Here is a 14844-nt window from a genome sequence, read left to right on the forward strand (position 1 = left end):
TTCATGTCTCCACATAGGAGCCTTCTAGCCAGGTGATGTTGGGCATTTTGCCCACCATGGCGCCTCCGCACTCCGCTTGCTGGCCGACCACCACCTTCGGTTTGGCATTGAAGGTCTTCAGCCACAGGCCGAAGTGGGGCTTGATGTGGAGGAAAGCCTCGCACACGATGATAAACACCGAGATGTTGAGGATGAAATTGGGGGACAGATCATAGAAGTCCAGCCTGTAGTAGAACATAAGCCCGCGAACAAATGGGTGGAGGGGAAATCCTAGCCCGCGGACGAAATGGGTAAGGAATACAACACTTTCGTAGGGCTCGGGGGTAGGAACGATCTACCCCGCACTTGGAAGCCGGTGCATGATATCCACGGCCAGGTATCCGACTTCCCAGAGCTTCGTGATGTTCTGCTCCGTAACAGAGGAGGCCATCCACTTACCTCCCGCTCCGGACATGTTCGGAGTGTTTTAGCGGAGAAGATGCAAACTTGGGCGCTGGAGCTCGATTGTGTGAGAATGGATGGGCAGGGAAGAAGAAGGCGTGGGTAAAAAAGAGGAGTCCTTATCCCTTTATAAGGGCGGTAGAAACTACGTGCCTCCCCACTTTCCTGGTAAAACTCGCTTATTCCCCAAGCATCATGATTGATGGCGCGGTTGGGTTACCCACACCCGTATTGATGAGAATCCCGTGATAAGGGGACACGATCTCTGCTTCGACAAGATGTGCCAAGAAAACCGCCTCGCAATATGTGCAGTAGCTATTTGAGAAAAACGGTTAAAATAATAACCCGAGCCATGGCGTGATGTCACGTTATGAAAAGTTGTCACCAGATTAGATTTGTGGAAATATTATACTCTCTACAGTGGTATGTGGTATTTGTTTTGCAGAGCCGGACACTACCCTTGTGTTCAAAATCTTCTATGGAGTATTCAGAGGAGGAAACCGCCTTCCAATGCCGAAGACGATCTGCGCGCCGGACTCATCATCATTGAAGCCTGGTTCAGGGGCTACTAAGGGAGTCCTAGATTAGGGGGTCCTCGGACAGCCGAACTATATCCCTTGGCCGGACTGTTGGACTATGAAGATACAAGATTGAAGACTTTGTCCCGTGTCTGGGTGGGACTCTCCTTTGCGTGGAAGGCAAGCTTGGCGATTCGGATATGTAGATCTCCTCCCTTGTAACCGACTCTGTGTAACCCTAGCCCCTCCGGTGTCTATATAAACCAGAGGGTTTTAGTCCGTAGGACAACAACAATCATACCATAGGCTAGCTTCTAGGGTTTAGCCTCTCCGATCTCATGGTGGATCAACTCTTGTAATACTCATATCATCAAGATCAATCAAGCAGGAAGTAGGGTATTACCTCCATCGAGAGGGCCCGAACCTGGGTAAACACTGTGTCCCCCGCCTCCTGTTACCATCTGCGTTAGACGCATAGTTCGGGATCCCCTACCCGAGATCCACCGGTTTTGACACCGACAGTGGTCTTCATGGGACCCAAGTGGCGGCAGCCTCCCGTGTTCTACTTCTCCTTGATGATGGCGGCGGACACGGAGAAGCTGGCCACCGACTCGTCGTTCTCCATGCACCCGGTCTGTCTCTCCCTGCATGGCGCTACCGCGGGCAACGACGCAGTAGTGACGACGCCTGTACCGGTTCTCACCGCCGTGCCAGCGTGGAGCAACTCACCACTCCTCATCGAGCTGAACTGGAGCGGCGAGTTTCTGAACCACGCGCCTGCTTGGGGCGGCAACTGGCTCTGTCGGGCCAAGCGAGGTTGGTGAAGCATCGAGGGGCCTCGCCCATATCTAGAGGGCTCGGCGGGCCACCCAGCCGGGTAATATGCTGGACAACGGCTCCTCAGCAGCCATCGGAAGAGTGGAGAAAATGGTATTTCTGGCAAAGCCACAGTTCATAATTCTTTCATACATGTCACTCTTGATTCATTGCATATCTCGGTACACCGCCGGAGGCATTCATATATAGTCATCTTTTGTTCTAGTATCGAGTTGTAATCATTGAGTTGTAAATAAATAGAAGTGTGATGATCATCATTTTCTAGAGCATTGTCCCAAGTGAGGAAAAATAAATAATAAAAAAAGAGAAAAGGCCATAAAAAGGCCCAAAAATGAGAGAAAAAGAGAGAAGGGACAATGCTACTGTCCTTTGACACACTTGTGCTTCAAAGTAGCACCATAATATTCATGAAAGAGAGTCTCTTGTTTTGTCACTTTCATATACTAGTGGGAATTTTTCATTATAGAACTTGGCTTGTATATTCCAACAATGGGCCTCCTCAAGTGCCCTAGGTCTTCGTGAGCAAGCAAGTTGGATGCACACCCACTAGTTTCTTTTGTTGAGCTTTCATACATTTATAGCTCTAGTGCGTATGTTGCATGGCAATCCCTACTCCTTGCATTAACATCAATCGGTGGGCATCTCCATAGCCCATTGATTAGCGTCGTTGATGTGAGACTTTCTCCTTTTTTTGTCTTCTCCACATAACTCCCTCATTATTCTATTCCACCCATAGTGCTATATCCATGGCTCGCGCTCATGTATTGCGTGAAAGTTTATGAGTTTGAGATTACTAAAGTATGAAACAATCGCTTGGCTTGTCATCGGGGTTGTGCATGATGAGAGCATTCTTGTGTGACGAAAATGGAGCATGACTAAACTATATGATTTTGTAGGGATGAACTTTCTTTGGCCATGTTATTTTGAGAAGACATAATTGCTTAGTTAGTATGCTTGAAGTATTATTATCTTTATGTCAATATGAACTTTTGTCTTGAATCTTTCGGATCTGAATATTCATATCACAAGTAAGAAGAATTACATTGAAATTATGCCAACTAGCACTCCACATCAAAAATTATCTTTTTATCATTTACCTACTCGAGGACGAGCAGGAATTAAGCTTGGGGATGCTTGATACATCTCCAACGTATCTATAATTTTTTTATTGCTCCATGCTATATTATCTACTGTTTTAGGCAATATTGGGCTTTATTATCCACTTTTATGTTACTTTTGGGACTAACCTATTAACCGGAGGCCCAGCCCAGAATTGCTGTTTTTTGCCTGTTTTAGGGTTTCGAAGAAAAGGAATATCAAACGGACTCCAAATGGAAAGAAACCTTCGGGAACATGATTTTCTCAACGAACAAGACTCGAGAGACTTGGACCCTACGTCAAGAAACAAGAGAGGAGGCCATGAGGTAGGGGGCGCGCCCACCTACCCCAGGTGCGCCCTCCACCCTCGTGGGCCCCCTGTTGCTCCATCGACGTACTCCTTCCTCCTATATATATCCATGTACCCCCAAACGATCAAATACGGATCCAAAACCCTAATTCCACCGCCGTAACTTTCTGTATCCATGAGATCCCATCTTGGGGCCTGTTCCGAAGCTCTGCCGGAGGGGGCATCGATCACGAAGGGCCTCTACATCAACACCATAGCCCCTCCGATGAAGTGTGAGTAGTTTACCTCAGACCTACGGGTCCATAGTTATTAGCTAGATGGCTTCTTCTCTCTTTTTGGATCTCAATACAATGTTCTCCCCCTCTCTTGTGGAGAACTATTTGATGTAATCTTCTTTTTGCGGTGTGTTTGTTGAGACCGATGAATTGTGGGTTTATGATCAAGTCTATCTATGAAAAATATTTGAATCTTCTCTGAATTCTTTTATGTATGATTGGTTATCTTTGCAAGTCTCTTCGAATTATCAGTTTGGTTTGGCCTACTAGATTGATCTTTCTTGCAATAGGAGAAGTGCTTAGCTTTGGGTTCAATCTTGCGGTGTCCTTTCCCGATGACAGTAAGGGCAGCAAGGCACGTATTGTATTGTTGCCATCGAGGATAACAAGATGGGGTTTTCTTCATATTGCATGAGTCTATCCCTCTACATCATGTCATCTTGCTTAAGGCGTTACTCTGTTTTTAACTTAATACTCTAGATGCATGCTGGATAGCGGTCGATGAGTGGAGTAACAGTAGTAGAATGCAGGCAGGAGTCGGTCTACTTGTCTCAGACGTGATGCCTATATACATGATCATGCTTAGATATTCTCATAATTATGCTCAATTCTGTCAATTGCTCAACAGTAATTTGTTCACCCACCATAGAATACTTATGCTCTCGAGAGAAGTCACTAGTGAAACCTATGGCCCCCGGGTCTATCTTTATCATATTGTTCTCCTACTACCTTGCTATTTACTTTGCCTTTATTTTACTTTGCATCTTTATCACAAAAATACCAAAAATATTATCTTTACATATCTATCAGATCTCACTCTCGTAAGTGGCCCTATCGGGATTGACAACCCCTATTTGCGTTGGTTGTGAGGATTTATTTGTTTTGTGCAGGTATGAGGGACTCGCACGTAGCCTCCTACTGGATTGATACCTTGGTTCTCAAAAACTGAGGGAAATACTTACGCTACTTTGCTGCATCATCCCTTCCTCTTTGGGGAAAACCAACGCAGTGCTCAAGAGGTAGCAGTGGCAACAATACAATACGTGTCGTTTCCATTTCTGTCACTGGGATCGAGTACCGCAAGATTGAACCCAAAGCTAAGCACTTCTCCCATTGCAAGAAAGATCAATCTAGTAGGCCAAACCAAACTGATAATTTGAAGAGACTTGCAAAGATAAACCAATCATACATAAAAGAATTCAGAGATGAATCAAATATTGTTCATAGATAATCTGGATCATAAACCCACAATTCATCGGATCTTGACAAACACACCGCAAAAGAAGATTACATCGAATAGATCTCTAAGAAGATCGAGGAGAAATTTGTATTGAGATCCAAAGAGAGAGAAGAAGCCATCTAGCTAATAACTATGGACCCGAAGGTCTGAAGTAAACTACTCACACATCACCGGAAAGGCCATGGAGTTGATGTAGAGGCCCTCCGTGATCAATGCCCCCTCCGGCGGAGCTCCGGAAAAGGAACCAAGATGGGATCTCTCGGGTACAGAAGGTTGCGCGGTGGAATTAGGTTTCGTGGTGCCCCTGGATGTTTGGGGGTACGTGGATATATATAGGAGGAAGAAGTACGTAGGTGGAGCAACGAGGGGCCCACGAGGGTGGAGGGCGCGCCCCCTGCCTCGTGGCTTCCTTGGTTGTTTCTTGACGCCCACCCCAAGTCTCCTAGATCATGTTTGTTGAGAAAATCACGTTCCCGGAGGTTTCATTCCGTTTGGACTCCGTTTGATATTCCTTTTCAGCGAAACTCTAAATAGGCAAAAAAACAGCAATTTGGGCTGGGCCTCCGGTTAGTAGGTTAGTCCCAAAAATGATATAAAAGTGTAAAATAAAGCCCATTAACATCCAAAATAGATAATATAATAGCATGGAGCAATCAAAAATTATAGATACATTGGAGACGTATCATCGATAAGCCTCTTGTTCCTCATTGGCTCTTCCAAAACAGAACCGTTCACTTTTGTGAAAATTAATCTTTAACCCGGTCAATTGTTCAAATAAGCATAACACCAGCTTCATATTTCTCGCTTTTTCCAAGTCATGCTCCATAAAGATGATCGTATCATCGGCGTACTATAGGATAGACACACCTCCATCAACTAGATGAGGCACCAAGCCACCCACCTGACCAGCCTCCTTAGCCCTTCCTATCAGGATTGCCAACATATCAACTGCAATGTTGAACAAAATAGGAGACATCGGATCCCCTTGTCTCAGGCCCTTATGTGTTTGGAAATAATGACCTATGTCGTCATTCACTTTAATTCCAACACTCCCTTTTTGCGTGAACAATTCGACCTGGCATCGCCAGGCTTCATCAAAACCTTTCATATGCAAGGCCTGTTGAAGGAAAGGCCTTTTGACTTTATCGTATGCTTTCTCGAAATCCACCTTAAAAACAACTCCATATAGTTTTTTCGTGTGAATTTCGTGGAGCGTTTCATGGAGGACCACAACCCCTTTTAGGATGTTTATGTCCGGCATGAAAGCATTTTGGGAATGATGCACCACAGAATGCGCAATCTGTGTGAGCCTATTAGTCCCAGCCTTGGTGAAAATTTTGAAACTAACATTGAGAAGACACATCAGCCTGAACTGCTCAATTCTCACAGCCTCTGTTTTCTTAGGAAGCAATGTTATTGTTCCAAAATTCAAGTGAAATAACTGAAGCTATCCAGTGAATAAATCATGGAACATTGGTAGCAAATCCCCCTTAATAACATGCCAACACTTTTTATAGAATTCTGCCGAAAAACCATCCGTCCCTGGAGCCTTATTGTTTTTCATCTGCTTAATGGCTTCAAACACCTCTTTCTCAGAAAACGGGGCAATCAAAATATCATTCTCATCAGTAGTAAGTTGAGGCACATCCTCAATCCTGGACTCATCCAGGGACACACAATTATCCTCCGGAGGCCCAAACAACTGCTTGTAGTATTCAGTTATGTATAATTTTAGGTTATCATGTCCTAAAATTGTTCCTTCATCTTGTTCAAGCTGAAAGATTCTCTTCTTTTTGTGCTTGCCATTAGCGATCAAGTGAAAGAATTGAGTGTCCGCGTCCCCCTGGACAACTTTGCGAACCTTAGCCCGCAGCGCCCACTTTAATTCCTCTTCACGGAGAAGCTCTTTCAACCTCATCTCCGCCTCCAGTTTAGCATGATGCTCCATGGCTTGCAGAATTGTGGACTTGGCTTTCAAATCTAGGGACTGAATAAGTGTAAGGAGCCTTTCCTTTTCGACCTTATAAATCCCACTAAGATGCTTAGCCCACCCACGCAAAAAACTTCTCAAATGCCTTATCTTATTCTGCCAGCACTCAACCGAAGTCCTACCTCCTGCATCCTTAGCCCATTCCCTAGCTACCAGATCCAAGAAGCCTTCATGTTCAAACCATGCCAGCTCAAACGAAAAGGACTTTTTGTTCCCCATGTGGGTTGGCTCGCCTGAGTCCACAAATAAAGGCGTGTGATCAGAAATGCCACGCGAAATTGCCTGGACCGTTACGAAAGGGAATTTCTGTTCCCACTCGATGCTCGCTAGGACTCGATCCAGCTTCTCAAATGTCGGATTTGGCAAAGCATTAGCCCAAGTAAACTTTCTACCCGAAAGCTCTATCTCTCTCAGATCCAAGCTTTTGATAATGGTATTAAACATAAACGACCACCTGCCGTCGAAATTATCATTGTTCTTTTCCTCTCTCCTCCTAATGATATTGAAATCACCCCCAACCAGAATTGGGAATTGCTCAGAGCCGCAGATCCTAACAAGATCCGCCAAGAACTCTGGTTTGAGCTCAGGCTGCGCGGCACCATAAACCGCCACCAGAGCCCAATTAAACCCATCATCTTTTGACCTAACCCGAAACTTAACAGCGAAATCTTCCATCACTACACTTCGGACTTCCAGCGAATCACATCTCACTCCAAGTAAGATCCCACCCGATCTTCCTCTCGGAGGCAGGCAGTGCCAATCGAAATCGACACCTCCTGATAAAGTATTGAGAAACTGGGGCGCAAAATTATCTCTGCCAGTTTCCGAGAGAGCAATAAAATCCAATCTATGCTCGATAGGCGCATCTACAAGAAACCTTCTTTTAGCCAAGTCTTTCAGACCTTTGCTATTCCAAAAGATTCCTTTCATATTTCATCATGAAATTTTTTTAGTTGTACGGATCCTAGCACTCCTACGCACCGCTGAAGCAGGGTAGATCTTCCGCTTCCATTTGTGTTAAGGTTTTTTTGATCCTCCACCCGGTCCTCACAACCAGGCTCAGTGGATCGAACTACTGCAGCCTCAAAAGTGTCATCCACTTCCTCTGACTCGGGAATGGATGGTGCAAGATCCGCACAAAAATTATCGAGTACCCTGACACCCAACGCATCGATATCTGCATCATTCATGGGTTTTACCGCTGCTAAGTTTTGAATCGTTTCTAAAGCGCGTTCCGCTTCCAAATCTAAGAGATCATTAACAGAGTTGGAAATTTCACTATCATTACTACCTAGTGAAACTCCTAATTGATATGCATTATTAATAATCTCATTATTAGAAAAATGCAGAATAGAATTAGAAGTGTTGACCGACATACCAGTAGTGACCTCAATGTCATGAAGCTTGGCCGCCCTCATAGCGCACCGCTGCTGCACGTCATCAACCTCCGGATGATCCTGGAGACGGCAGCTCATCCATCGCCCCGTAGAGACCGGATCCGGAATCCCTCCAAAGGTGATGACCTCCTCCCGAGTCAGCACACCCCCAGCACACCGCGAAGCTGCACCCCTCAAAGAGTCGGCAGGAGCAGCCGGGGGAAGCGGCGTGGATCTCCCTGGTTCCACTGACGTCTGCCTCGGTACGCCGGGAGAGGGATATTTGATATACATGTTGTTGATGTGTATTCTACTAGTGTTCATAGTAACCATAGGGTATTTGATACCGATTCAGTTGCTAAGAATAGTAACTCAAAACAGGAGTTGCAAAATGAACAAAGACTAGTTAAGGGCGAGGTGATGATGTGTGTTGGGAGTGATTCCAAGGTTGATAAGATCACCATCACACACTCCCTTTACCTTCGGGATTAGTGTTGGACCTAAATAAATGTTATTTGGTGTTTGCCTTGAGCATGAGTATGATTGGATCATGTTTATTGCGATATGGTTATTCATTTAAGTCAGAGAATAATTGTTGTTCTGTTTACATGAATAAAACCTTCTATGGTCATACACACAATGTAAATGGTTTATTGAATCTCGATCGTAGTGATACACATATTCATAATATTAATGCCAAAAGATGCAAAGTTTATAATGATAGTGCAACATATTTGTGGCACTGCCGTTAAGTCATATTGGTGTAAAGCGCATGAAGAAACTCCATACGGATGGATTTTTGGAATCACTTGATTATGAATCATTTGATATTTGCGAACCATGCCTCATGGGCAAGATGACTAAAACTCTGTTCTCCGGAACAATGGAGCGAGCCAATGACTTATTGGAAATAATACATAGCGATGTATACGGTCCGATGAGTGTTGAGGCATGTGGCGGGTATCGTTATTTTCTGACCTTCATAGATGATTTGAGCAGATATGGGTATATCTACTTAATGAAACACAAGTCTGAAACATTTGAAAAGTTCAAGGAATTTCAGAGTGAAGTGGAGAATCATCGTAACAAGAAAATAAAGTTTCTACGATCTGATCGCGGAGGTGAATATTTGAGCTACGAGTTTGGCCTTCATTTAAAACAATGTGGAATTGTTTCACAACTCACGCCACTTGGAACACCACAACGTAATGGTGTGTCTGAACGTCGTAACCGTACATTATTAGATACGGTCCGGTCTATGATGTCTCTTACCGATTTACCACTATCGTTTTGGGGTTATGCATTAGAGGCATCCGCATTCACGTTAAATAGGGCACTATCTAAATCCGTTGAGATGACATCGTATGAACTATGGTTTAGAAAGAAACCTAAGCTATCGTTTTTTAAAGTTTGGGGTCGTGACACTTATGTCAAAAGGCTTTAGCCTAATAAGCTCGAACCCAAATCGGAGAAGTGCGTCTTCGTAGGATACACTAAAGAAACAATTGGGTATACCTTCTACCACAGATCCGAAGGCAAGATCTTTGTTGCTAAGAATGGATCCTTTCTAGATAAGGAGTTTCTCTCGAAAGAAGTGAGTGGGAGGAAAGTGGAACTTGATGAGGTAACTATACCTTCTCTCAAATTGGAAAGTAGTACATTAGAGAAATCTGTTCCCGTGATGCCTACACCAACTAGAGAGGAAACTAATGATGCTGATGAAACTTCAAATCAAATTACTACTGGACCTCGTAGGTCGAACAGAGAATGTTCCGCACCAGAGTGGTACAATAATCCTGTCCTGGAAGTCATGTTACTAGACCATGACGAACCTACGAACTATGAAGAAGCTATGATGAGCCCATATTTAGATAAATGGCTTGAGGCCATGAAATCTGAGATAGGATACATGTATGAGAACAAAGTGTGGACTTTAGTGGACTTGCCCAATGATCGGCAAGCCATTGAGAACAAATGGATCTTCAAGAGGAAGACGGGCACTGATGGTAGTGTTACTATCTACAAATCTCGACTTGTCGCAAAAGGTTTTTTGACAAGTTCAAGGTGTTGAATACAATGAGATTTTCTCACTCATGGTGATGCTTAAGTCTGTCTGAATCATGTTAGAAATTGCTGCATTTTATGAAATCTGGCAAATGGATGTCAAAACTGCATTCCTTAATGGATTTCTTAAAGAAGAGTTGTATATGATGCAACCAAAAAGGTTTTGCCAATCCTAAAGGTGCTAACAAAGTGTGCAAACTCCAGTGATCCATCTATGTACTGGTGCAAGCATCTCTGAGTTGGAATATACACTTTGACAAGGTGATCAAAGAATATGGTTTTATACAGACTTATGGTGAAGCCTGTATTTACAAGAAAGTGAGTGGAGCTCTATAGCATTTCTGATATTATATGTGGATGACATATTGTTGATTGGAAATGATGTAGAATTTCTGGATAGCATAAAAGGATATATGAATAAGAATTTTTCAATGAAAGACCTCGATGAAGCTGCTAACATATTGGGCATCTATCTATAGAGATAGATCAAGATGCTTGATAAGGCTTTCAATGAGTACATACCTTGACAAGACTTTGAAGGAGTTCAAAATGGATCAGTCAAAGAAGGAGTTCTTGCCTGTATTGTAAGGTGTGAAGTTGAGTAAAGAATCAAAACCCAACCATGGCAGAAGATAAAGAGAGAATGAAAGTCATTCCCTATGCATCATCCATAGGTTCTATAAAGTATGCTATCCTGTGTACCAAACCTATTGTGTACCTTGCCATGAGTTTGGCAAGGGGGTACAATAGATCACTGGACTGCAGTCAAAATTATCCTCTTAGTTAGCTTAAAGAGGACTAAGGAAATGTTTCTCGGTTATGGAGGTGATAAAGAGTTCGTCGTAAAGAGTTACATCAATGCAAGCTTTGAAACTGATCTAGATGAATCTAAGTCTCAATCTAGATACATATTGAATGTGGGAGCAATTAGCTAGAGTAGCTCCATGCAGAGGATTGTAGAAATAGAAATTTGCAAAATACATATGGATCTGAATGTGGCAGACCCGCTGACTAAACTTCTCTCACAAGCAAAACATGAACACACCTTAGTCCTCTTTGGGTGTTAATCACATAGCGATGTGAACTAGATTACTGACTCTAGTAAACCCTTTGGGTGTTGGTCACATGGCGATGTGAACTATGGGTGTTAATCACATAAAGATGTGAACTATTGGTGTTAAATCACATGGCTATGTGAACTAGATTATTGACTCTAGTGCAAGTGGGAGACTGAAGGAAATAAGCCCTAGAGGCAATAATAAAGTTGTTATTTTATATTTCCTTATATCATGATAAATGTTTATTATTCATGCTAGAATTGTATTAACCGGAAACTTGATACATCTGTGGATACATAGACAAAACACCGTGTCCCTAGTAAGTCTCTACTAGACTAGCCTGTTGATCAAAGATGGTTAAGTTTCCTAAACATGGACATGTGTTGCCATTTGATGAATGGGGTCACATCATTTGGAGAATGATGTGATGGACAAGACCCATCCATTAGCATAGCATATTGATCGTTCAGTTTTATTGTTATTACTTTCTTCATGTCAAATACATATTCCTTCGACTATGAGATAATGAAACTCCCGAATACCGAAGGAATACCTTGTGTGCTATCAAATGTCACAAGTAACTGGGTGATTATAAAGATGCTCTACAGGTATCTCCGAAGGTGTTTGTTGGGTTGGCATAGATCGAGATTAGGATTTGTCACTCCGAGTATCGGAGAGGTGTCTCTGGGCCCTCTCGGTAATGCACATCATAAGAAGCCTTGCAAGCAAAGTGACTAATGAGTTAGTTACAAGATGATGTATTATGGAACAAGTAAAGAGACTTGCCGGTAATGAGATTGAACTAGGTATGTGGATACCGATGATCGTATCTTGGGCAAGTAACATACCGATGGACAAACGGAATAACGTATGTTGTCATAACGGTTCGACCGATAAAGATCTTCGTAGAATATGTAGGAGCCAATATGAGCATCTAGGTTCCGCTATTGGTTATTGACCGGAGAGGTGTCTTGGTCATGTCTACATAGTTCTCGAACCCATAGGGTCCGCACGCTTAACGTTTGTTGACGATATAGTATTAGATGAGTCATGTGATTTGGTGAACAAAAGTTGTTCGGAGTCCCAGATGAGATCACGGGCATGACATGGAGTCTCGAAATGGTCGAGAGGTAAATATTTATATATAGGACGATGGTATTCAGACACCGGAAGTGTTCCGGAGGGTACCAGGTACTTATCGGGTCACCGAAAAGGAGTTTCGGGCACCCCCGACAAGGATATGGGCCTTATGGGCCATGTGAGAGAACACAATAGCCATGGTGCGCCCCGATAGAGGCTAGCCCTATGAGGAGGAGAAGGAAAGAGGGGAGGGCAAGGAAAGTGTGAATTAAGATTCCTACTTCCTTCCCTCTCCCCCCCCCCCTCTTTCTTTCCCCCTCGGCTATATATGGCAGGGGGCGCGGCTTGGGATGGACTCCAAGTAGGATTCTTCCTACTTGGGCGCCTCCTATGGCTGCTCCTCCCTCCCTCCTGTAACGCCCTCGATGCGGCTATATCTCCCACGTGTCGAAGCACGACTTAGAGGCATAACCGCATTGAAAGCAATGTCGCAAGTGAGGTAATCTTCACACAACCCATGTAATACATAAGGGAAAGAGATACATAGTTTGCTTACAATCACCACTTCACACAATACATGAATAAAGCATTACATCATCCAGATACAAACAAGGTCCGACTACGGAACCCAAAATAAAAGAAGACTACCCCAAATGCTACACAGATCCCCGATCGTCCCAACTGGGCTCCACTACTGATCAACTGGAAAAATGGAACAACATAAAGAACACGATCTTCATAGAGCTCCTCCTGGAGCTTGGTTGCGTCACCTGCAAGCTATCATCGGCACCTGCAAACTGGTTTTGGAAGTATCTGTGAGTCACGGGGACTCAGCAATCTCACACCCTCGCGATCAAGACTATTTAAGCTTTTAGGAAGGGTAAAATGTATGAGGTGGAGCTGCAGCAAGCGACTAGCATATTTGGTGGCTAACATACGCAAAAAAGAGCGAGAAGAGAAAGGCAAAAGCACGATCAAGAAACTGTGATCAAGAAGTGATCCTAGAACAACCTACGTCAAGCATAACTCCAACACCGTTTTCACTTCCGGGACTCCGCCGAGAAGAGACCATCATGGTTACACACGCGGTTGGTGCATTTTAATTAAATTCAACTTCAGGTTTTCTACAACCGGACATTAACAAATTCCCATCTGCCCAAAACCACGGGCACGGCCTTCGAAAGTTCAAATCCCTGCAGGGGTGTCCCAACTTAGCCCATCACAAGCTCTCACGGTCAACAAAGGATATTCCTTCTCCCAAGATAATCCGATCAGACTCGGCATCCCGGTTACAAGACATCCTCGACAATGGTAAAACAAGTCCAGAAAAGCCGCCCGAATGTGCCGACAAATCCTGATAGGAGCTGCACATATCTCGTTCTCAGGGCACACTCAGATGAGACTAGCTACGAGTAAAACCAACCCTCAAGTTTCACTGAGGTGGCCCCGCAGGCAGCTCAGTTCGGACCAACACTTAGAGAAGCACTGGCCCGGGGGGGGGTTAAAATAAAGATGACCCTTGAGTCTGCAGAACCCAAGGGAAGGTGGTAGGTTGTTAGTGTAAATGGTAAAACCAAGGTTGGGCCTTGCTGGAGGAGTTTTATTCAATGAGAACTATCAAGGGGTTCCCATTATAACCCAACCGTGTAAGGAACGCAAAATCCGGGAACATAACACCGATATGACGGAAACTAGGGCAGCAAGAGTGGAACAAAACACTAGGCATAAGGCCGAGCCTTCCACCCTTTACCAAGTATATAGATGCATTAATTAAAATAAGAGATATTGTGATATCCCAACAAAATATCCATGTTCCAACATGGAACAAACTCCAATCTTCACCTGCAACTAACAACGCTATAAGAGGGGCTGAGCAAAGCGGTAACGTAGCCAAACAACGGTTTGCTAGGACAAGGTGGGTTAGAGGCTTGACTTAACAACATGGGAGGCATGATAAGCAAGTGGTAGGTATCGCAGCATAGGCATAGCAAAAGAGCGAGCAACTAGCAAGCAAAGATAGAAGCGATTTCAAGGGTATGGTCATCTTGCCTGAAATGCCACAAGGAAGAAGAACGAGTCCATGAGGAAGACAAACGGACGAAGTCGAACGGATCCTCACAAACGCGACGTTATCGGAACCAACCCGAAGAAGCAACACCGAAAAGGAGCAAACAACATAGTAAACAACCACCACATAACATGGCATGATGCACAACCAAGTATGACGCATGTCCGGTTTAAAGAAGCATGGCATGGAAAAGTGCACAAACAATCCTACAAATTAAGTGGAGCTCATTATGCAATGGAGTTGCATATTGACGGAACACCACATCAATTATTTAGTTCACTCTCGGTTAGGTACTCAACAATATTAAAGGTTGGTTAACATGGCAAGAGGTGAAACATGAGTGAAAATGAGGCCGGAAACAACAACAATTCTGGTAAATCCCCATATGCATTTATCGATTTGGTGCAACAACAATTTAAACATTTTAATTGTTGTTATCATGATGCGGATGACGTGAACAAGTTTTATGCAATTATTATTAAAAGTTGA

Source organism: Triticum dicoccoides, chromosome 1A (genome assembly GCF_002162155.2).
Source record: "Triticum dicoccoides isolate Atlit2015 ecotype Zavitan chromosome 1A, WEW_v2.0, whole genome shotgun sequence".
In the NCBI taxonomy this organism is placed as follows: Eukaryota; Viridiplantae; Streptophyta; class Magnoliopsida; order Poales; family Poaceae; genus Triticum; species Triticum dicoccoides.